Genomic DNA, 23,815 nt, shown 5'->3' on the forward strand with positions numbered 1-23,815 from the left:
ACCTTTACATTACATTATTACCTAAAACAATGTATTGAGCTAGAGTTCAACTACTTTATTGAAACAATCTACCGCCATAGTCCATGGCCTGTTGTTAAACCTATTTGATGTAGCAAAGCCTTTTTTATTTATATTATTTATATATTTTTATTAATACATATTCATTTTGCACATGCATATGTATAGGCCTGGCTGATTTAGAAAACATAAAATAAAATTTGCAAAAGAAATCTGTTTTTTCATTTTTATCTGATTAATCGATTAACCGAAAAAATAATCGGCGGATTAATCGATTATCAAAATAATCGTTAGTTGCAGCCCTACCTGTCTGTCTAAGTTATTTGAGAAACTTGTCAACAAACAACTCACTACTCATCTGCATGTGTATAACTTACTTTCTGGGGCGCAGTCTGGCTTTCGTGCAGGGTACGGTTGTGTTCCAGCAACCCTAAAGGTACTCAACGACATCACTTCTGCGTTAGATGCTAAGCAGCACTGTGCGGCAATATTTATTGATTTGGCAAAGGCTTTTGACACCGTTGACCGTCCCACTCTTACTGAACAGACTGAGTAGCATCGGGGTTACTAACCACTCACTAACCTGGTTTTCTCATTACCTCTCTCACCGGGTGCAACGTGTGAGGTTTGAAAACCTTGTCTCTCACACCCTCCCAGTCACCAAGGGTGTCCCTCAAGGTTCCATACTTGGTCCCACTCTGTTCTCTATATACATCAACAATATCCCCCTGGCTGCTGGAAATTCACTCATTCACTTATATGCTGACGACACTATTCTCTATGCCACTGGTCCCTCCCCTGACTCTGTACTAACAACTCTCCAGGATAGCTTCCTCCAGATCCAACAGGCCTTCACCCACCTCAAACTGTCCCTTAACACTTCCAAGACCAAGTTCATATGGTTCAACCGTAAAGGCACCACACCCCCCCCAGCCCCCATCATTACCACCTGTGAGGGAGCTATCCTGGAGCAGGTCACGGTGTATAAATACCTGGGAATTTGGTTAGACAGCTCACTATCTTTCTCAGACCACATCTCAAAACTACAGGCCAAGATTAAGGCTAAACTTGGCTTTCTCTATAGAAACCGTCACTCCTTCACTTCATCCGCTAAACGCACCCTCATTCAAATGACCATTCTCCCCATGCTCGACTACGGCGACACAATCTACAGGTCTGCATGCAAAGCTACACTCTCCACGCTCGACACACTGTATCACTCCGCCATCCGGTTCGCCACTAACGCCCCCTACAGTACCCACCACTACACTCTTCACTCCCTGGTCAACTGGCCCTCCCTTCACACCCGCCGTCACATGCACTGGCTCACCCTCATCTATAAAACCCTCCTCCACCTATCACCCCCCTATCTGTGTCTCCTGCTTCACCCTCTGCCTGTCACTCACAACACCCGATCCTCACTCCACATCCAACTAAAAATTCCCAAATCCACCACTTCCCTTGGCCGTGCATCATTCCAGTTTGCTGCCCCCTCTGACTGGAATGCTCTGCAAAAAACCCTCAAACTGGATAAACTCATCTCCCTCTCTGCCTTCAGACTCACTATTTCAGACACCCTCACTGATTCCTGCACATGCTTCTCTTCTCTGTAGGGCAGCATTTGTATTCATTCCCTTTACACACCCCCTCTGTCCACCTGCACTTGTTTTTATGCCCCCATACGCTCATGTCTGCTCATTCTCTGCTTTTAAGCTTGTCTGTGTTAATGTTAATACTGTTTTCTAATGTTTGTTGGCCTGTTTCATAAGTGCTTATTGCTGTTGTTGTATTTGGTGGCTGTGTCTCAGTGGTTATTGTTGTACCGTATATATGTTTGCTTGACTGTGTCTCAGTGTGTATCGTTGTATTGGTTTGTTTACTGGCTGTCTTAGTGTCCATGTTGTATCGCTGTGTTGATTGGTTGTGTCCCAGCGCTTATTGCTGTATTATTGTCTTTCCTGACTGTGTATCAGTGCTTACTGCTGTATTGTTGTGTTTGCTTGGCTGTGTCCCAGTGCGTTTTGTTGTATTGTTGTGTGTTGCCTGTCTGCTTTTTGGCTGTGTCCCAGTGCGTTTTGTTGTATTGTATTGTGTTGCCTGTCTGCTTTTTGTGCTTCCTGTTGTATTCCATTCTTGATGTCCGTTAGTGCTTTTGTTGTATTGTTTGTGTTACATGCATGTGTTTAATGCTTATTGTGCTTTGTTTTTAACATGTTTTATCTTTCAGCCCCCCTCCCCTTTCCCCTTATTGCAGGCCGGCATTGTAAATAAGAATTTTGTTCTTAATTGTCTCGCCTGGTAAAATAAAGGTTAAATAAAATAAAATAAATGACATCTGCCCCGGACTGGCCTTCCTTCTAACAGAGTCGATCTGTAGTCTGTATTACCCTAAAAGTAAACTAAGATACTTAAGCTGAAGGCGGAGAGATTCACCCTGCTCACTGTCTTACTTGCTTCCTCCTATTGTCATATCCCACAAATAAGCCTCAATAATAGCACTTAGAAATCATAGGCACATAGGTCCCTGTAGTTAATGACAGCTCTGATATTTTGTTAGGCTAGGCTAACCATTTAGTAGTAAATATAACGTGCTGGAGGCGGGACACGGAGGCAGAGATGAAAAGACATGGTACCAGCTGGGGAGAGACAGAGAAGATAGCCCAAAGCCGTGCTGGATGGAGAAGAGTCGTCAATGTCCTATGCTCCACTGGGAGTTAAGGGCCTAAGTAAGTAAGTAATAACGTGCATTGAATCTAATGTTTTACAGTTGACAAGAAGGGTACAAGGGACCTTTGTTACATAGGGAATTCCTAATAAATGCTTTGCCTGTCTCTAAATCCTGCCATTTAACCTTCTACCAAGAACCTTCTGACTGAACGAACCTATTGCTTACTATAGCGTATTAACCTTTAAACCTAGTAATCATTTTACCCTCGCCTTAAGCATGCCTGTCATCAAGACCCTCACTAGCGCCACCTAGGGGCAAGGCCAGGTAGTGGAGCAGCGAAAGGTCAAGACTCAAGACAACCTCTCTAACTCAGCTTCCAATCGATTGCCTACGGTCATGCCGCATGACATCAATGGTTGCAGTCTTCCCGCTGCTAGAGAGAGTTCATGCAAGATTATTGAGTACTTGTAATACCTTAATCTAGTAACCTGTTAATCCCTGATATCCAGTTCACCTATTATAAAGTCAATCCAACCGATCATACGATTGATCTACCCATTATAGAACTGGATACCTTATAGGCTTTGACCCACCCTTTCATAGGATCAGAGGCCTCTAAACCAGTGGTTTTCAACCCTCTCCTCGGGGACCACCAGCCGTTCCACATATCTGATCTGTTCCACCACCAGCACACCTGATTCAACTAATCAAGTACATATCAGAAGTGTTGAAAACCACTGCTCTAAACCATAACCCGGCCTTGACCAACCCTCGCAGAGGGTCACGGCTACCTTAAACCCTCCCAGAGGGTCATGGCTACCTTAGACCCCCTAACCCTAACCCTTAAACCCCCTAACCCTAACCCTCTCTGGTGATTCTTCAATCCACCCTGATATAGGTTTGAATTCACCCTTCTAAATCAATTGTTTTGTCTCTCTCCCAGAGACCATCTGGTCAAGAAGGGGAAAGTTACTTGCTCTTAAAATAGCTTATTTTAGTAAAAGGGGAACTCATTTGTCCTCAAGCTCTGTCCCAAGTTCAACATAAGACATTGTTTTAATCAACATCAAGTTAGCGCACACATCCTATCTCAAGTCTCAGCTACATCACATTGGTCCTATCTCACATTTCTTATACATCTTGCAACACAATCAACCCCATTCTAGTGGGTATCTTGGATATGTTGACTTCTCTCAGAGTATATGTGTTTAGCTTTTCACTTCCTGATTCTATTCTTATGCAAGCAGGTCTACATTTCATAGCAAATCAGTCTGGCAGATCATGGCAGAAACATTCATCATTGCAGAGTCATTGGTGGTAAACCCAGGTTAATCATGTGGAACAGCTCGATGTCATAGTTCAAGTCCAGACCCAATGCTGGCATTGGATCCTCCTCGGACGGAGGTGGGGTCTGCTCATCGTTGCCCTCTGGTGGTGTTATAATGACCTGTGGCAGGGTGGACTGCTCCTCTCTGATGCTTCTTCAGGCTATCTGCATGACTGAAACTCTTCCCACACTCGGAGCACTGGTATGGTTTCTCTCCTGTGTGTATTCTCTGGTGTGCTTTTAGGCTTTCTGCATGACTGAAACTCTTGCCACACTGTGTGCACTGTTATGGTTTCTCTCCTGTGTGAATTCTGTGGTGTCTCTTTAGGTCTCCTGCACGATTGAAACTCTTGCCACACTGTGTGCACTGGTATGGTTTCTCTCCTGTGTGTATTCTCTGGTGTATCTTTAGGTATCCTGCTTGATTGAAGCTCTTGCCACACTGGGAGCACTGGTAAGGTTTCTCTCCAGTGTGAATTCTCTGATGTGTCTTTAGGTATCCTGCTTGATTGAAGCTCTTGCCACACAGTGTGCACTGGTATGGTTTCTCCCCTGTGTGAATTCTCTGATGTCTCTTTAGTTCTACTGCTTGACTGAAACTCTTGCCACACTGGGAGCACTGGTATGGTTTCTCTCCTGAGTGTATTCTCTGGTGTATAGTTAGATATCCCTCCCACCTGAAACTCTTCCCACACTGTTTGCACTGGTATGGTTTCTCCCCTGTGTGAATTCTCTGATGTCTCTTTAGTTCTACTGCTTGACTGAAACTCTTGCCACACTGGGAGCACTGGTATGGTTTCTCTCCTGAGTGTATTCTCTGGTGTATAGTTAGATATCCCTCCCACCTGAAACTCTTGCCACACTGTGTGCACTGGTATGGTTTCTCTCCTGTGTGTATTCTCTGGTGTACAATTAGGGATCCTGATCGATTGAAACTCTTCCCACACTGGGAGCACTGGTATGGTTTCTCTCCTGTGTGTATTCTCTGGTGTCTCTTTAAGTCTCCTGCACGATTGAAACTCTTCCCACACTGGTAACAGTGGTATGGTTTCTCTACTGTGTTTCCTGATGTGGTGGAGCTGGGCTCGCGGTCTGAACCTGGGTTGGAGCTCTGCTCATCTGTAAGAATATGAACATATACAGGGTTACAAACACATTTTGTGCAAAACATTGAGCAAAGTTGTCAAAAAGAAGAATATAATTTTAAATAGATATATACCTATAGTTTATACTGCAAAACATGATGGTGTCTCTCTGGTTTCTCAAATATATTGTTAAAGAAAAGGTGTAATAAAATAAAATAATATAAACATTATTACGTCATATACGTGTGAGTTTGTCCCAACATAATACAAGGGTGAAAAGGTCAAATTGTATGACCAAGTGGATTGGGGGAGTAACACAATGGTTAATTAGCATAATTTCTATATAGCCATGGTATAAATACAAGGAATTGTATTTATTCAAGGAAATAAGAAAATTCAAGGAAGCCATCATACAGTAAGTTGACGACCCAAAACATCTTGCAATAGCAACTAGGGAGTTTTTCAGAGCCAAAAAGTTGAAAGTTTTGGACTGGCTCCGGGTCATAGCATTGATATAGATGATTTACTTCCATCTTCGTAATATCAACCGCCTCCGCCCTTCACTCACTCCCAACAGCGCCGCAATCCTGGTCCACTCCCTCGTCACTTCCCGCCTAGATTACTGTAACTCCCTTCTCTTTGGTCTCCCCCACAAAATGCTCCACAAGCTCCAACTGGTCCAGAACGCTGCTGCCCGTATTGTCACCAGAACCCCTGTCATCAGTCACATCACCCCCATTCTACACCAACTCCACTGGCTCCCCATCAAACACCGCATCGATTACAAAATCCTTCTCCATACTTTCAAGGCCATGCATAACCTCGCCCCTCCATACCTGTCCAACCTCCTCCACATCAAAATTCCCACCCGGTCCCTCAGGTCTGCCTCCTCCATCAACCTGACCGTCCCCCCAGCCCGTCTGTCCACCATGGGGTTTAGAGCCTTCAGTCGCTCCGCCCCTCGCCTCTGGAACTCCCTCCCCCCCGACATCAGGAACATTGATTCAATTTCCTCATTCAAAACCCACCTCAAAACCCACCTGTTTGCGCAGGCCTATCCCTATTGATTTACTGTTCCCGTGCTGCTCTGCTGCTAGCTATGTTTTATACTGTATATTTCTATGTGTTTTGTATTTGGAATTTTGTAACTGTTTTTAAATGTGTTGTTGTACGGCGACCTTGAGTGCCATGAAAGGCGCCTTATAAAATAAATGTATTATTTTTATTATTATTATTATTATTTACTTACTTAAGACAAGTAAGTCGCTTTGGATGAAAGTGTCAAAAATGTAAATGTAATGTAGACGGATGTGGCTGTCCTATAGCCCACTAGGTTAGACTGGGGAACCAGCCCTGATAGATCAATCCCACACAAGGGGAGAGACCAGGACTGTCAGACTATGCAGGTTCTGACTGACTTACAGTGCACTGGAGAGATGAATTATCCCCCGTCTAAACTACTGAAAAGCAGCCAACTGAAGTCCTCGTTAGCATCGTTAGCAACAAATATGCCCGAGCCTTGGGCTTGCATGACTGAACAACACTGAGGTAAGACTCAGAGGCGCCGGGCAAAACGCACAGAACAAGACAGGCCCGCGGAGCGGCGTCAAGCCAAGATTTCAGAGGCCGCAAGAGCCTGGGAATCATGTGACTCCCCAGCCCCCCCTGGTGACTCCCTGGCCCGTTCAAGAACATCCCCTCCTTCCTCTGCTTCTCCATGTGACATGCAGCGGATGAAACAGACCTCACAGATGATTGGAGACTCGGCGATCAGAAATGTAAGAGGTAAACAATTGCAAATCCACTGTCTTCCTACTGACTAAATATCCAGACACAAAGCGGCTCATATTACACGTGGGATCAACCGATCCATGTAAAATGAGACATGATTTTATGGAACATTTCAATAGACTTGACAAGCTTAAGATTGAAACATTCATCTGTGGACCGCTTCCCACTGTTGCCAGAGGTAACTTCGAATTCAGCTGCTAAGCCTTAACACTCTGCTTTCGGGAGCGTGCAAACTTAAAGGGCTGAAATCTATTGACCACTGGAACATATTCTGGAGGCAGAGCGACCTATTCAAAAGAATGGGCCTCCACTTAAACAGATCGGGAAAATACCATTTAACAAACAACATACTCTTCAACCTCATACCCTCTGCTCCCCCTTCTCTCGATGCTCTTGAGACAACTGAAAGGCCTACAATGCAGGATTCTTCAGACTCAGCACAGTCAACTGAATTGTTCACAGTTAGGGATGTCCCGATCAATGATATCGCATATCGCCGCGATATCGGTCTCACTCAGCGGGCTACACTTTTAAAAAGGGTGCTATCATTGATTTGCCATTTGTAAGAGAAGAGAAATAGAATAAAAACATGAAGGCACTAAAACTAGAAATCTGACAGTAACTACATTTTTTTCTACAATGCTGAATGCTGCAGTTTAAATTGTTTTAACTTTAAACCAGTTGGTCACTGAGTACTGCAGAGTACTGTTTTTGTTGCTTGAATAAAGGCTGGCAGTCTTTAATAGCCAACTGTTGTTGTGGACTATATACTGGGGAAGTATTTGTTATTATTCAGGAGTAAAACAATAAATACAAATATCGGATTGATATCGGTATCGCAGATACCTGAAGCCCAGGTATCGGTATCGATAGTGAAAAAATGGGATCGGGACATCCCGATTCACAGTAGTTCACAGCTCCAGGGGCCTCATTTATAAAGCTTGAGTACGCACACTAGGGTGCGTAAGCAAATTTTCCCGCAATTTGGGGATTTATAAAAACTGTGCGCACCTCTAGGCTACGCACACTGTGATCCATGCGTACGCATAGAAACTCGAGAAATGTCAACTGCGACTCCGCTGGCAGAAGGATGAAACAGGAGAAACGCTTTGAAATGGATACAATTTCCACCAACATAAATCGAAATATTACCTCACATATTATGTGAGTGCACACAAAGAATATACGTGCACACTGCACATCTCTTATTCTCCCTTGTCCTGTACCCATCACAATGTAACCTACATATATCTTTGTTCGTATATAGATATTCATGCAAATATATTAACTTTTTATATTCATATTCATTGCACATAGCACGAGGCTGGACAAGTTGAGCACTGTTCCTGATTCACTGTTCCCGAGTGCTCAGTGGGTAACGTCCCGATAAGTCCAATGATCGCAATATCCATACATTGAAGAACATGAACAAGCCCACTAGACAATTGACTATCATCCACAAGCACACCCCATCTATACGGACTACGAACATTTTAAGCGCAGACACTTTATTACTGAGCTATCTATTATTACTAATTGCACCACCAGTGTATCTTGTCTTACTTGTCTTACTTAATCTGTAATTATTAAACAATACTTGGATGTTATGACATGTATTATCATGAATAGTATGAATGAATGAATGAATGAATGAATGAATGAATGGTCTTTATTGTCATTGCTATAGTACAGGTACCAAACAACAACATTTAGGAGGGGTGGCTCCCCTGGTGCTAGGAAAGGAAAAAAAAACTAAAAAAGACAAGAAGGGAAGGAGCTGGTTTACATAAATAAAGGCTATGTACACTATCCACTATACTATACTGTACAGATAGACGACTAGGGTTGTCATATTGCACATAGTGTTATTGCACATTCATTTAAAGTGTCGCAGTTTGCAGGCTTGAAATTTACATATTTGTGCCTCAGCACTACACCTAAAAAAATTTCAGTCCAGCAGCTGCCATCAATCCGTCCAGACTGTCCAGGGCCCAGTAAGGTGAACAGTAGGACGAATCACGTTTAAACTGACTCCATTGTTGAAGCAGTCTGGAACATAGATATTATATAGACGAGAGAAGAGAGTTTCGTCGTACGCAAAGCAAGAACATTTGGATTCTGATTTATAAAAGGCGCACCGCACGCGCACGCAAGTGAAATTTGCGGGCCACTCTTCCCACACCTGCTTCCCTTTATCCCAATCAACCCTAATTAAATGTTGCGCACGGGAACGAGCGTCTCGCCCCACCCTTTTTAACACCCATGCTTTGCCTATTATTGGTCAGTGAAATGCCCGTCAGAAGGCGAAAAATAATTCACCCACTCAATTTCTGCGCAGTAGTTCCGCTTAACGAACACATGAAACTCTCGTATAATATCTATGTTCCAGACTGTATCGACAACGTGTTCACCTTATTATTTATGATAATACATTTCATAACATTCAAGTATTGTTTAATAATTACAGATTCAATTAAATATGATTCCCGATTAAACTGTACAACATATCTCCCTTTGTATTTATTATGTTAAATCATGTTTTTTCTTTTAGATTAGATTCAATCTTATTGTCATTGAGTCAAGTACCAAGGTTGTCACAAGGAAATGCAGTTCGTCATCTAACCTGCATTGTAGAAAAGCCAAGCATGTTTCAAGTTTATTGTTACGTTACATTAAGAGAGTAAAATTCGTAGGCTTCGGTTCCTGACATGGCAGCACAAGACATAAGGCAATAGGCATAATACAAGATAAAGGTGACAATATTACAGCTAAGACAGGATACACTAGTGATGCAACTAGTAATAATAGATAGTTCAGTAATCTGTGCGCTTAAAGTTTTCGTAGTCCGTATACATAGGGATGGGGTGTAGGCCTACTTGGGGATGATAGTCCAGTGTTTCCTCTATATGCATTTATTGGTGGCGGGCCGCCACGAATGAATTTCCTCCGCCACGAATTGATTCAGTCCACAAAAAAAAATTAAAAAAAAATAAATATATCCACCTCTGAACATTTTTGCTGATTAAAATATATCTGATCCTAGATCAGCGCTATAATTAGGGCTGGGTTAAAAAAAATCGATTTCCCGATTCTGAATCGATCTTCATTAAATGCGCGATTTATCGATTCATAAATCCCGAGATCGATCTTTTATTTTATTTTTTTTCTTCTTTTTTTTTTCTCTCAGCTTCAACCCGCAACGAGATCTCGTGGCCAGATCTCGCGCTACAAGAATGTATCTCACGCAACGTGAGGTCTCAACACTAAAATCTAAAAACATGGCGATGGCAGGGACACTCAAGTCACCAACAGGCTTAAAGTCAGATGTCTGGGTGCATTTTGGATTTAAAAAATGTGACGATAGAGATGAGCTGGACAAAAGCAAAGTCATATGTAAATAAAAAGTACATTCATGTAACTGCTTTGGAGTCAATTCATTGATATGTTTAACAATGCTACATGTTATAGGGTTCCTTGAACCATTTATAGCATTAGTTCGGAGAATCTCTTTCATGTTCAAGCAAAAAATGTATATTGTAACTAGATCGAATCGGAATCGAATCTAATCGAATCGTGAATCGAATCGAATCCGGAGCTGTGAATCGGAATCAAATCGTTTTGGGAAATCAGTGGCGATACCCAGCCCTAGCTATAATGGATGTTGACTATAAGTGCACCTAAATCCACGCCCATCTCTCTCTAACCGCTGATCCAAAATCAGATTAATGACATTCAGTTGACGACGTGACACAAGGGCTACTCCTGATTGGTCTAAATGTGAACCGGCATGAGAACCGTGCAGACTCAACCATCCCTGCTGAAAAACTGTCGCAAATTGAAGAACTCGCGCAAGTTGGAAATACTGGGAAACTTTCGCCAAGTTGGACATACTTTTCCTGTTGTGTTTGAGACGGAGCCAAGACTGCTCGTTTGGAAGGACATTGGATCCGTGAGTCAGTGTTTTTCAACCTTTTTTGTGCCACGGCACATTTCTTACCTTGAAAAAATCACACGGCACACCGCCATCCCAAATGTTACAAAATGATACATAGTAGCCTATCATATACGTAACATTATATAACATATATTACTTGTCGTTATACTCACTCAGTGCGAAGCCTGGCCCTGTATGTTGGCCATGTATGCGAGCCTTGCCACAATTTGTCACTTGCAAGCAGCTTTGCGTCATCACACTTCTCATCAGTTAAAACGGTTTTCAGCTCCTCCCGTAACTCAAACACGCGGGCCGCCACTTTTCCACAGGACAATCATCGGACTGCCGTATGGAGCAATAACGTCTTATGCTGGGCTCCCGTCTCTTCACATAATGCTGCATATAAGCGGCTTTTCAGAGGTCTTGTTTTTACAAAGTTTACCATACGAACAACAGCATTCAACACATCAGATATCTCCGCTGGGAAGTCTCGGCAACATAGCTGCTTGCTCCATCAGTGCAGACACTTATGCAGCTGTCCCACTGAAGTCCTCCCCTGTTGTTGTTTTTATGCAATGTCTTGCAAAAAAGACATTTTCTGTGATTGTGTCTCCATCCACAAAGCGTGCATTGGCCAAGAGTTGAGCCAAGACTCAAGTTGCAAAGCAAACTGCCCACTGCCACGTATCTTCTCCAAAACAACATTTTCGACAATGCGTCTGGCAATCGTCTTAATGAATGAATGAAACAATGTAGGTTATTTTTTATAATCTTGGGGTATGGGCATACAATCGTTAGGTTTTTCAGTCACGTATTCACACACCCTCCTGTCAATCACTTGGAAGAGGCCGCTTTGCGGACGGCGATACGCTTTTCTCTGACTGTTACCATTCTTAAGCCGATCTTTTTGGGCTCGTCAACTTCTAACATTACACTCTGTAATATCATATTTCTTGGCTGCTGGACAGTTGTTTGATGCCTCTGCTTCATTGACCACCATGGTCTTAAAATTGGCATCGTAACTCCTCCTCTGTTGTTTGACCAACCACTTGAGCCACTTTTTTCGAGCTGGTCCGAGTGTGTCTCTGCGGTGTCTCTCCGCGGGTGTGTGTGTGTGTGTCTCCATCTCTCCAGGCACCGTCACTGGGGTGTGTGTGAGAGGGAGAAACACGGTGGCTCGCGTGGGGAACAGTCTTTTGGCGCCATACGTTGTTGTGAATTAATATTGACGTGTAAAAGTCTAGGGCGCGAATATAAGACGATGCAACTTTTCCAGACTTTTTTCTGGGGAAAAAACCCCGTCTTATATTCGGGTCAATACGGTAAGTGGAATTTGATAATTTCCCACGGCACATCTGATGATCTCTGGTTGAAAAACACTGCCGTGAGTAACGTAAACCTTCAGAGCTGATGGATGGAAACCGGTATCACAGGTTTATATTCTGTATATATATTATTATTTTTTTGCCATCCTTTTTTGGATTTTGAGCGCGTGTTGAAAAACACTGACTCACGGATCCAATGTCCTTCCAAACGAGCAGTCTTGGCTCCGTCTCAAACACAACAGGAAAAGTATGTCCAACTTGGCGAAAGTTTCCCAGTGTTTCCAACTTGTGCGAGTTCTTCAATTTGCGACAGTTTTTCAGCAGGGATGGTTGAAAAACCAAAAAAATCGCGGGTCCCAGTGTGCTTAGAGGTGGGCACAGTTTCACGCCAAGTTCCTTTTTTATAAATCCCAAAATTGCGGGAAAATTTACATACGCATGTACGTACGCAAGTCACAGAATCAATCAATCAGATTCTAACCTCTCCATCATGGGCAAGACCAAAATGTTGTATAAGGACGTCAGGGACAATATTGTAGACCTGCACAAGGCTGGAATGGGCTACAAGACCATCAGCAAGCAGCTTGTTGAGAAGGAGACAACTGTTGTGCGATTATTTGAAAATGACAGAAAGACAAAATAACCATCAATCGCCCTCGGTCTGGGGCGACGATCATGAAATGCATCTGCGTTTCCTTGTCTTAGTACTTCTCAATGACAATAAGGTTGAATCTAATCTATTCTAAAAGATAAATGATTTAGTATAATAACTACAAAGCGAGGTATCTGTTTTTGCAAAACAACCTCTCAAATGTTGTAGTTTAATCGGGAATCATATTTAATTGGATCTGTAATTATTATAGGCTACATATTATACCAATACTTGGATGCTATGACATTATCATAAATAATAAGGTAAACAGTAGGACGAATCACGTTTAAACTGATTCCGTTGTTGATGCAGTCTGGAACATGTTATATATGGTCTGGCGAGAACGTTTGTTGCGCGGAAATTGACTGATTGGGTGAAAAGTATTTTTTTTCTGCGTTCTGTCGGCCGTTTGACTGACCATTTATATGCAACGTTTGCAGGAAAAGTGCTATAGAAATTTAAAAATATTATTATTATTATAGGCAACTATGGGTGTCAAAAAGGGTCGGACAAGACGCTCGTTCACGTGTGCAACAGAGTTGATTGGAAGCAGGCGTGGAACTTGCAAATTCCACTGGCGTGTGCACCGTTTTATAAATCCGAATGTTGGTGACGGAAATGTTCTTGCTTTGCAAAGGTGCGTAGGTACGCAAAGCGTAGGTAAGCAACGCTTTATAAATGAGGCCCCAGGTCTCCCCACAGACCTGCGACTCATCACAGCCCACAGTAAAGGGCCCTCCAAACTCATCACAGCCTACAGTAAAGGGCCCTCCAAACTCATCACAGCCTACAGTAAAGGGCCCTCCAAACTCATCACAGCCTACAGTAAAGGGCCCTCCAAACTCATCACAGCCCACAGTAAAGGGCCCTCCAAACTCATCACAGGCTACAGTAAAGGGCCCTCCAAACTCATCACAGCTGGCTGAACTGCGCCCTTCAGTCGCCAGGGCAAGACAGATCGTTAGCCAACTTGTTGAGCCACTAAAGCGACGGTGCAGCCCCCCTTCTCTCCCCCCACCCTCACTCCCAGCCCCCAACTCCCCAAACCACTCAACCCCAAATGAAGGTCCTTAATGACATTCGTGTGAACACTGACTCCAGAAAAATCTCAGTTTTAGTACTACTAGACTGGTTTAGATCCTACCTACAGGACAGAAGCTATTATGTCTCCATTGGCAACTTTGTGTGCGACCAAATTAAAATGACATGTGGGGTTCCCCAAGGGTCAATCCCCCCTCCTATTCAATCTCTATATGCTTCCATTGGGACGCATCATAAAAAAGAACAAAATTGCCTACCACAACTATGCAGATGACATACATAGCCCTGTCACCAAACAACTATAGCAGGGGTATTCAGCAAAAATTCAACAAGGTCCAGTTAGAGAAAATGTCCTCAAGCAAAGGTCTGGAACATTATAATGTCTAGATTGCGTTGATGAGGTGATGGAGTACACGGTTCCATTTATAAAAACTCTCTATGTGCCATTCGTTCTCTAAACCCTCTGAATACTTAAATGAGGCTAACATAACAATATTGCAGAACATAAAAATGCTGCTAATACCGACGCTTGCATTAGAGCGATGCACGCATTTTGGACTATTATAGCTGTCCAGCCTCAGACTCACTGCCTGCCAGCGTTAGATCCCATCGCTGTTTCACTTAAACTTTACGTTTTGACGTCTCTTAATAGCCTTTCTCCTTTTGCACTTTCAGCATGGTATCTACCATAGAGCCATGAGATGTAAACATGGTATTGTAGCGGACAATACTATGATGTATGATGTACATAATTCACCTGTGTGTTTGGTGATGGGGAATTGTATGCGGGCACTTTAACGCCGGTCACTGGGGTGTGACGTATGGGGTTACAGGTAACATATAAGGAAGTGTTGTGTGTTGCTATTGGCGCTATGTCTTCAGTTAAATAAATGCCGACACGGTCGGCTTTATACTGGCTCCAAGTCTCCGTTTCATTTGTACGCTCCAACTCCTACAGTGGTGACCCTGACGTCGCTTTGGGACGCTTTCCAAGGATTATATTGTTTTTGTTTTTTCAATTATGGATAACGCACCGGCTGCGATGAACGCTGTCGCTATGAAGTTGCCTGAGTTCTGGGAGAAACAGCCAAAAGTGTGGTTTGCTCAGACGGAGGCACAGTTCGTGCTTAAAGGAATTACCACGGACATTACGAAATACTACTATGTCGTCTCTGCTCTCGGGAGCTCTACAGCAGCCAGGGTTGTGAGTATTCTCGAGCAGCCTCCTGAGCACAATAAATATGGAGCATTAAAGGCGTACTTACTTACAGACTTTTACTTTAACTGAATCTGAACGTGCCCGCCAGCTACTCTCTCTGCCCGGCCTCGGCGATGCTAAACCCTCAGAGTTGATGGACTATATGCTAGCTCTTCTAGGGGATCATAGACCGTGTTTTCTTTTTAATGAACTATTCTTGCAACAGCTACCATTACAGGTTCGGGCTGCATTAGCTAATACCATTACTAAGGATAGCCGTGCTTTGGCTAGAGAGGCAGATGCGTTTTTTTCTGTTGGTGTGCAACGGTGCAGCATGACAATTCGAGGTTCAGCCAGTGTTAACCCATCGTGGCCTGGAGACACAGTGGAGGTGGCCGCTGTGGGCCGACGGCAGCAGGACACAGGCCTGTGTTACTACCATGCACAATATGGCTCCAAAGCTAGGAGGTGCCGCCCCCCGTGCAACTTTGAGGCATCGGGAAATGCCAGGGCCGGCGCTCGATAGCTGCCATGAGTGTCGGCCGTTCAGGTAGCTTGTTGTTCATTACTGACAGTTTCGGGACGGCGGTTCCTCTGTGACACAGGGGCTCAGCTGAGCGTCCTGCCTGCATCACGGATAGAGATCCAGAGCGATAAACATGGCCCCATTCTAGAAGCTGCCAATGGCAGCCCCATCCGCACGTTTGGGATGAGGAAAATACCACTGTGCTTCGGAGGACAGCATTTTAACTGGGAGTTTATTACGGCTACTGTGTCTACTCCCCTTCTTGGCGCCGACATCCTCTGCGCTAATGGCCTTTTGGTGGACGTCAAGAACCGACGACTCATCAACGCAGAAACTTTTAGTTCCCTCGCATGTGCACTCAGTGGTACGGGCACGACAAGACTGTCTAGTGCTCTTTCTGCTGCTGATGTGTTTTCCCGCCTCTTAGCTGAGTTCCCGAGTCTTACGGAGCCCACTTTCTCGTCAGCCTCCACTAAGCATGGGGTTGAGCATTACATCGCCACTACTGGACCACCAGTCTATGCTCGTGCCCGGCGCCTGGATCCAGCTAAGCTCGACGTTGCTAAGGCGGAGTTCGACACCATGGAGCGCCTTGGCATTATTCGCCGGTCAAACAGCCCCTGGGCTTCTCCACTACATATCGTCCCAAAACCTGGTGGTGGGTGGCGTCCATGTGGCGATTACCGCCGTCTCAATGACATTACGACCCCTGACCGTTACCCAATCCCACACATTCAGGATTTTTCTGCCCGGCTGGCGGGGAGGTTGGTGTTCTCTAAGGTGGACCTAGTTCGTGGCTATCACCAGGTTCCTGTCCATTCACAGGACGTCCCGAAAACAGCAGTGATCACCCCATTCTGCCTTTTTGAGTTCCTCCGTATGCCGTTCGGTCTTAAAAACGCGGCACAGGCTTTTCAGCGGCTGATGGACACCGTGCTTAGGGACCTGCCATTCCTGTTCATTTATCTGGACGACATTCTTATCTCCAGCGCTTCCATGGCAGAGCATGTGTCGCATTTAAGAACTCTCTTTGAAAGGCTTAACCAGCATGGCCTGATCATCAATCCAGCCAAATGCCAGTTCGGACTGACGTCAATCGATTTCCTTGGACACCGCATCACTAACGACGGGGCAGTGCCCCTGCCCTCAAAAGTGAACGCTATCGTGGATTTTCCACGTCACCTGTGTGTTTGGTGATGGGGAATTGTGTGCGGGCACTTTAACGCCGGTCACTGGGGTGTGACGTATGGGGTTACAGGTAACATATAAGGAAGTGTTGTGTGTTGCTATTGGCGCTATGTCTTCAGTTAAATAAATGCCGACACGGTCGGCTTTATACTGGCTCCAAGTCTCCGTTTCATTTGTACGCTCCAACTCCCACAGTATCTACCATAGAGCCATGAGATGTAAACATGGTATCTACCATAGAGCCATGAGATGTAGACATGGTATCTACCATAGAACCATGAGATGTAAACATGGTATCTACCATAGAACCATGAGATGTAAACATGGTATCTACCATAGAGCCATGAGATGTAAACATGGTATCTACCATAGAGCCATGAGATGTAAACATGGTATTATTATTTTTTTATTTTTTTTATTTTTTAGATTTTATCCCTTTTTCACCCAATTTGGTATCCAATTGAACCCAACCTAGCATCCAATTATCCCCTGCCTATTGCGTAGGATCCGCCGCACGACCCCGTGGCCGGCAGCACCAGAGGAGATCGCCAGGCAGACTAGCTGACTGGCTCCTCGAGCCCAGCACCGTTATTACGGCACCCCGGGGGCGCTGTTGCGCGACGGATCCTTGTCCGGAAATAGTCCTATACCGCCCTCTGGAGCGGCCGCTCAATATGCCGCTCCCTGTGTGCCTCGGCCATATCCGGGTCTGGCGAGACCGGGATTCGATCCCAGTCCCCGGTGGGCAGCTTGCACTAGTGGCTAGTGCTTAGACCGCTACGCCACCGCAGGGCTGTAAACATGGTATCTTGAGTTGAGTTGAGTTGAGAATGTTTATTTTGGTCCCCTATACAATTCACAATACAGATATAAAACATTTACACAGTCACAATGCATAACACCAGGACCAAAAAGGTGTAGGCTGAAGCCATGGCTTATTGTGCCTACCCTTGTTACATGCATGTTGTTGGTTTTTTCCCCCCCCATGCATGCATAATCAAAACATTGAAACTTTTACAAACAAAATTTCACTTACGCATGTCAACAAAAGTTCAAAAATACCAAACAAAAACAATATTTAAACCTCTGTTTTACGGTGAGCTGCCTAAACGACTACCGCCCGGTGGCACTCACACCAATCATCATGAAGTGCTTCGAGAAACTAGTCCGGGCCCACATACTCACACGCCTCCCGCCCAACCTGGATCCATACCAGTTCGCCTACAGAGCCCACAGGTCCACAGAGGACGCCATCGCGACGACTCTCCACGCCACTCTATCCCACCTGGAGAGGGGAAACAGCTACGCGAGACTGCTCTTCGTGGACTTCAGCTCCGCCTTCAACACCATCCTTCCAGACAGGCTAGTGACCAAACTACTAGACCTGGGTCTATCACACTCTATATGTGCGTGGATCAAGGACTTCCTGACCGACCGCCCCCAGAGGGTGCGGGTGGGCCCCCACACCTCCACAGCCCTCAGCCTCAGCACTAGGGGTGTAACGGATCACCTAACTCACGGATCGGATCGTGTCACGGTTTTTGAGTCACGGATCGGATCATTTTTCGGATCAACACAAACATTTTTGTTTTTATAAAAACTGCTTTTTCCTTGAATTCTGTAAAAACACCACTTTTACTATGTGACAAAAACCAACAACATTCAAGATGTCAAAACTGGTAATATATATATATATATACATACATATATACATATATATATATATAATATATATAACATATTCTACACTCAAACATTACATAATTATACTGAAATACACTCAATTTAAATGATAGGAGAGAGGGAGGAGGCGCCTGGTTGCAGCAGTGAATCACTGGGCTCTTTAAAGCAGATGAATACACATGTTTTATGCCACTTTTAACTAAATAATAAAGTGAACCCTTATTTTGAACATGGTATGAAAAAAATGCCTACATTATCAGAAGTTGTCGAGCTACCTTTTTCGTGCCTCCCGTCATAGTTGACAGAGAAGCCAAAGTGCTCCCATACATGGGATTTAAATGACGAGGGAGGCATTTCGAGTTCTTCTCCGCCGAACAACGTAACATGATACACTTGGGCCGCGTTCGTAAATTCGCTTTGAGAGCGCCGGAGCGCACACTGGGTCCGACGTCATAAAGGGACCAAGTAATTTGATTGGACAAGAGGCGTTCCTTGAACGCTGATCAGATTCCAGAGCGGATTTACGAACGCAAAAAAAAAAAAAAACGAGTTTTTTTTTTTTTGCTATTGATCCGCGGTACACACGCGTTCCGAACCGTGGAGGGCGATCTGAACGGATCACGGAATTTCCGTGATCCGTTACTAGTGTTGTTCCGATACCGATACTGGTATCGGCATGGCCACCGATACGCACAAAAATGCTGGTATCGGTATCGGCGAGTACTAACAAATATATAACACCCGATACCAAACTTTCACTATCGCGGAAAAACAAACACGCAACTGTGGTTGTCGAGGAGAGGAGCGGTGGAGCAGCGAGGCTCACCTCAGGTAACCTGCTGTCCCTTCCAGCTGCTCAGAGCCCAAGCTAAGCTATGCTACCGGGGCAACGTTCGGAAAGTCCCCCTGAGAGCGCCGGAGCGCACACTGGGCTCCGACGTCATAAACGGACCGAGGAATCCGATTGGACAAGAGGCGTTCTACGAGTGCCGATCAGTTTCCCAGAGCGACTTTTACCAACGCAGCCCTCAGACATAGACTACGCCACTCCGCTTAAAGCGATACAACCCACAGCCAAGATAGGACACATTTTTACAGGAAAAACATATCGACCTTAATCGATATTTATTTCGGTTGCACAGTCTAGCACCGCCACCGGCGTGCTGGAGAGAGTTCAAATAATAATAATAATGTCCGCGCGGCCGCTTCTCCGAGTCCCGCCCAGCTGTTCCCCTTTCGGGATAGTTCTCGGCTCCGTCTCCGCGCCACACCCCCTTTCGGGATCTGCTGTTGTGGCTCTCCGTATCTCTCTCTCTCTCCGTCTCTTTCTCTCTCTCTCCGTCTCTTTCTCTCTCTCTCTCTCTCTCTCTCTCTCTCTCTCTCTCTCTCTCTCTCTCTCTCTCTCTCTCTCTCTCTCTCTCTCTCTCTCTCTCTCTCTCTCTCTCTCTCTCTCTCTCTCTCTCTCTCTCTCTCTCTCTCTCTCTCTCTCTCTCTCTCTCTCTCTCTCTCTCTCTCTCTCTCTCTCTCTCTCTCTGTCTGTCTGTCTGTCTGTCTGTCTGTCTGTCTGTCTGTCTGTCTGTCTCCGTGCGGCAGGTACTTCCTGCCTACTTCCTTCTCCCGAGGAGAAGTTTTCTCTATGTTTGTTTGAATTGTTTACATATGCAGAACACAGAACACACATGCATTAGTGGTGCAGGAAGGCCTACTGTCACAGCGGAGTGTGTGCGACGCGCTGGCCAATGGGAGAAAGATCATCGGCCACTTCAAGCATTCCCCACTGGCCACTTCACGTCTGCAAACTGTACAGACTGAACTTGGAATGCCTAAAAAAAAAAAAAAAAAAAAAAAAATTTCAAACGCCGTGGTATCGGATCGGTACTCGGTATCGGCAAGTACTGCACGGTCAGGTATCGGTATCGGTATCGGGATCAAAAAATGGTATCGGAACAACACTATCCGTTACACCCCTACTCAGCACTGGGTCCCCCCAGGGCTGCGTGCTAAGCCCCATCCTCTACAACCTCTACACCTACGACTTCACCCCCGTCCACCCCAGCAACTACATCGTAAAGTTTGCAGACGACACCACCGTGGTGGGATGTATCTCGGGGGGGGACGAGGCGGCGTACAGGGATGAGGTAGAGCAACTGAGCAAGCTGTGCAAGGTTAACAACCTGCTGCTGAACAAGTCAAAGACCCAGGAATTCATCGTAGACTTCAGGAGGAAAAAGTCTGAGATCCAGCCCCTGCTCATCGACGGAGAGAGCGTGGAGAGAGTCTCAACCCTCCGATTCCTGGGACATCACATGCGGGATGACCTGACCTGGAAGGACAACACAAAAGGCACCATCAAGAGGGCACAACAGCGGCTATACACCCTGAGATGCCTCAGGAAGGAACACAACAAGCAGGAGATACTGGTGGCCTTCTACCGCGGCGCAGTGGAGAGCATCCTCACCTACGGCATCTGCAACTGGTTCTCCAGCTGCACAACAGCGGAGAGAAATGCGCTACAGAGAGTAGTGAGAACAGCACAGAAGATCACCGGCGCCCCCCTCCCCTCTCTGGAAGAGCTGTACAACACACGCTGTCTCAGGAAGGCCTCAAAGATCTCCAGGGACCGACCCACCCTGGGCACGTACACTTTACCAGGCTGCCCTCGAAAAGGAGGTTCAGGACCCTGGCCGCTAAGACAAACAGACTGAAGAACTGCTTCTACCACAGGGCCGTCCAGGCCCTGAACACAGCAAAGACCTAAGTTCTGGGCCCTGGACAGTCTGGACGGATTGTATGGCAGCTACTGGACTGAAAAAAAGCAGGTGTAGTGCTGAGGCACAAACATGTACATTTCAAGCCTGCAAACTGTGACACTTTAAATAACGTGAAAAAATACTATTGTGCAATATGACAACCCTAGTCGACTATCTGTACAGTATAGTACAGTGGATTGTGTACATAGCCTTTATTTATGTAAACCAGCTCCTTCCCTTCTTGTGATTTTTTTTTCTAAAAGTGTTTTTTTTTTTCCTTTCCTAACACCAGGGGAGCCACCCCTCCTAAATTTCGTTGTTTGGTACCTGTACTGTAGCAATGACAATAAAGTCCATTCATTCATTCATTCATTAATCATCTTATTTTTAAATTTAAAAAAATAATCCTTTTAGTGTACTACACATTTTCATTTCCTTTTCAAACGTATTCCATAAGTTTACTCCTTTAACTGTTATACATCTTTGTTTTGCATTTGTTCTAATCTTTGTTTTCATAAACATACATATTCCTCTGAGTTCGTAATTACTCTGTCTAACTTGAAATAGTCTCTGGATACAGTCTGGAAGCATCTCATTTTTTACTTTATACATTACTTGTGCCAGTATGCCATGAAGAACCATGAGATGTAAACATGGTATCTACCATAGAGCCATGAGATGTAGACATGGTATCTACCATAGAGCCATGAGATGTAGACATGGTATCTACCATAGAGCCATGAGATGGAAACATGGTATCTACCATAGAGCCAAGAGATGTAAACATGGTATCTACCATAGAGCCATGAGATGTAAACATGGTATCTACCATAGAGCCAAGAGATGTAAACATGGGATCTACCATAGAGCCATGAGATGTAAACATGGGATCTACCATAGAGCCTTGAGATGTAAACATGGTATCTACCATAGAGCCATGAGATGGAAACATGGGATCTACCATAGAGCCATGAGATGTAAACATGGTATCTACCATAGAGCCATGAGATGGAAACACTGCTATTGCTAGTAGTGTAGGAATATGCGTGTTTTGTTTGTCTCAAATAGCAGTGTTTACATCGCTTCATTAGGACAAAACAGAGATAATTGTATTCGGTGCACCTGACAAAAGATCGAAAGTCAGTGCAAAACTTGATTCTCTCTCTAAACTAAAAAACAGGTCAGAAATCATAGTGTAATTCTAGACTCTAAACTTCAACAGCCACATGAACTCGATAACTAAATCAGCCTACTATCACCTGAAAAACATAACAAGAATGAGAGGTTTCATGTCCAAATAAGAAAAAACTCATCCATGCATTTGTTTCGAGTAGACTTGATTATTGTAGGCTAATGGTCTACTAACAGGCCTATCTAAAAGGGGCTGTTCGTAAGCTGCAGCTCATCCAAAACGCAACTGCTAGGGTCCTAACAAAAATGAATACGTTTGAACACATTACACAAATCCTGAGATCCCGACACTGGCTACCAGTCTCTCACAGAAAATGGTCTTGGACCAAAATACATTTCAGATGTCCTCCCTCCCTAAATTCATATCAGACCTCCTCCCTATATTCATATCAGACCTCCTCACCCTGTATTCATATCAGATCTCCTCCCTCCCTATATTCATATCAGATCTCCCCCCTCCCTGTATTCATATCAGATCTCGTCCCTCCCTATATTCATATCAGATCTCCTCCCACCCTATATTCATATCAGATCTCCTCCCTCCCTATATTCCCTAAGGCCCCTAAGGTCAGCTGCTGCATGCTGCATTTGCTTTTATTCAGTCGTTTTTATTTTCTTGCTATGCTCCTCTTGCTGTATTTTTAAATAATGTATGTAAAGCACTTTGAATTGCCCCTGTTGTATGAAATGTGCCATACAAATAAACTTGCCTTGCCACTGGCAGCATTGATTTTACAGCAGTGCAATGACCCTCACCACTATACAACAAAGACTTACCATCCGTGTCTTCAATCTCCACTTCTACTTCGACCTCTTCTTTCACCTTCCCTCCCTCCTCCCTCATTTCTTCTCCTCCATCTTCTTCTTTCACCATCACACCCTTCTGCATTACAGCTGCACCTCCATCCTCTTCTTTCACCATCACTCTCTTCTCCTCCACTTCTTCTTTCACCATCACTCTCTTCTCCTCCACTTCTTCTTTCACCATCACCATCATCTTCTTAATCACACCATTCCCCTCTCCATCTTCTTCCTCCAGCTTCACTGCCACCATCTCTGGACCGCACTGTGTGATTTTTAGGTCTGGAAAACCACAGTCACATCTGGGGGACTCTGTGGACTCTGGTTCATACATGGTTACATGAGCTGAAGAGGACCTGCAGCTAGAAACAATGGAGGCACAAACAGTGCAGAGTCAATTATAAATGACAGCCAACCAGTTCACTGAAAGCCCATCTAGACTGACAGGACATGTCCTGCAAATGCAATAATCTATGGATTACTGATTGCATTTCTTTGTAATTAAAGGGTCTGGAAAATAGACATTAAATGTTTCCAATTAGTATTTTGATATTTGATATTTTAAATACTTAACACAAGAAAAAATTACAATAATCTTCTAGTTACGCTCAACTTCCTGGTCAGACAGAGGGCTGTA

The sequence above is a fragment of the Nansenia antarctica genome (genome assembly GCF_963989245.1).
Source record: "Nansenia antarctica genome assembly, chromosome: 14".
Classification (NCBI taxonomy): Eukaryota; Metazoa; Chordata; class Actinopteri; order Argentiniformes; family Microstomatidae; genus Nansenia; species Nansenia antarctica.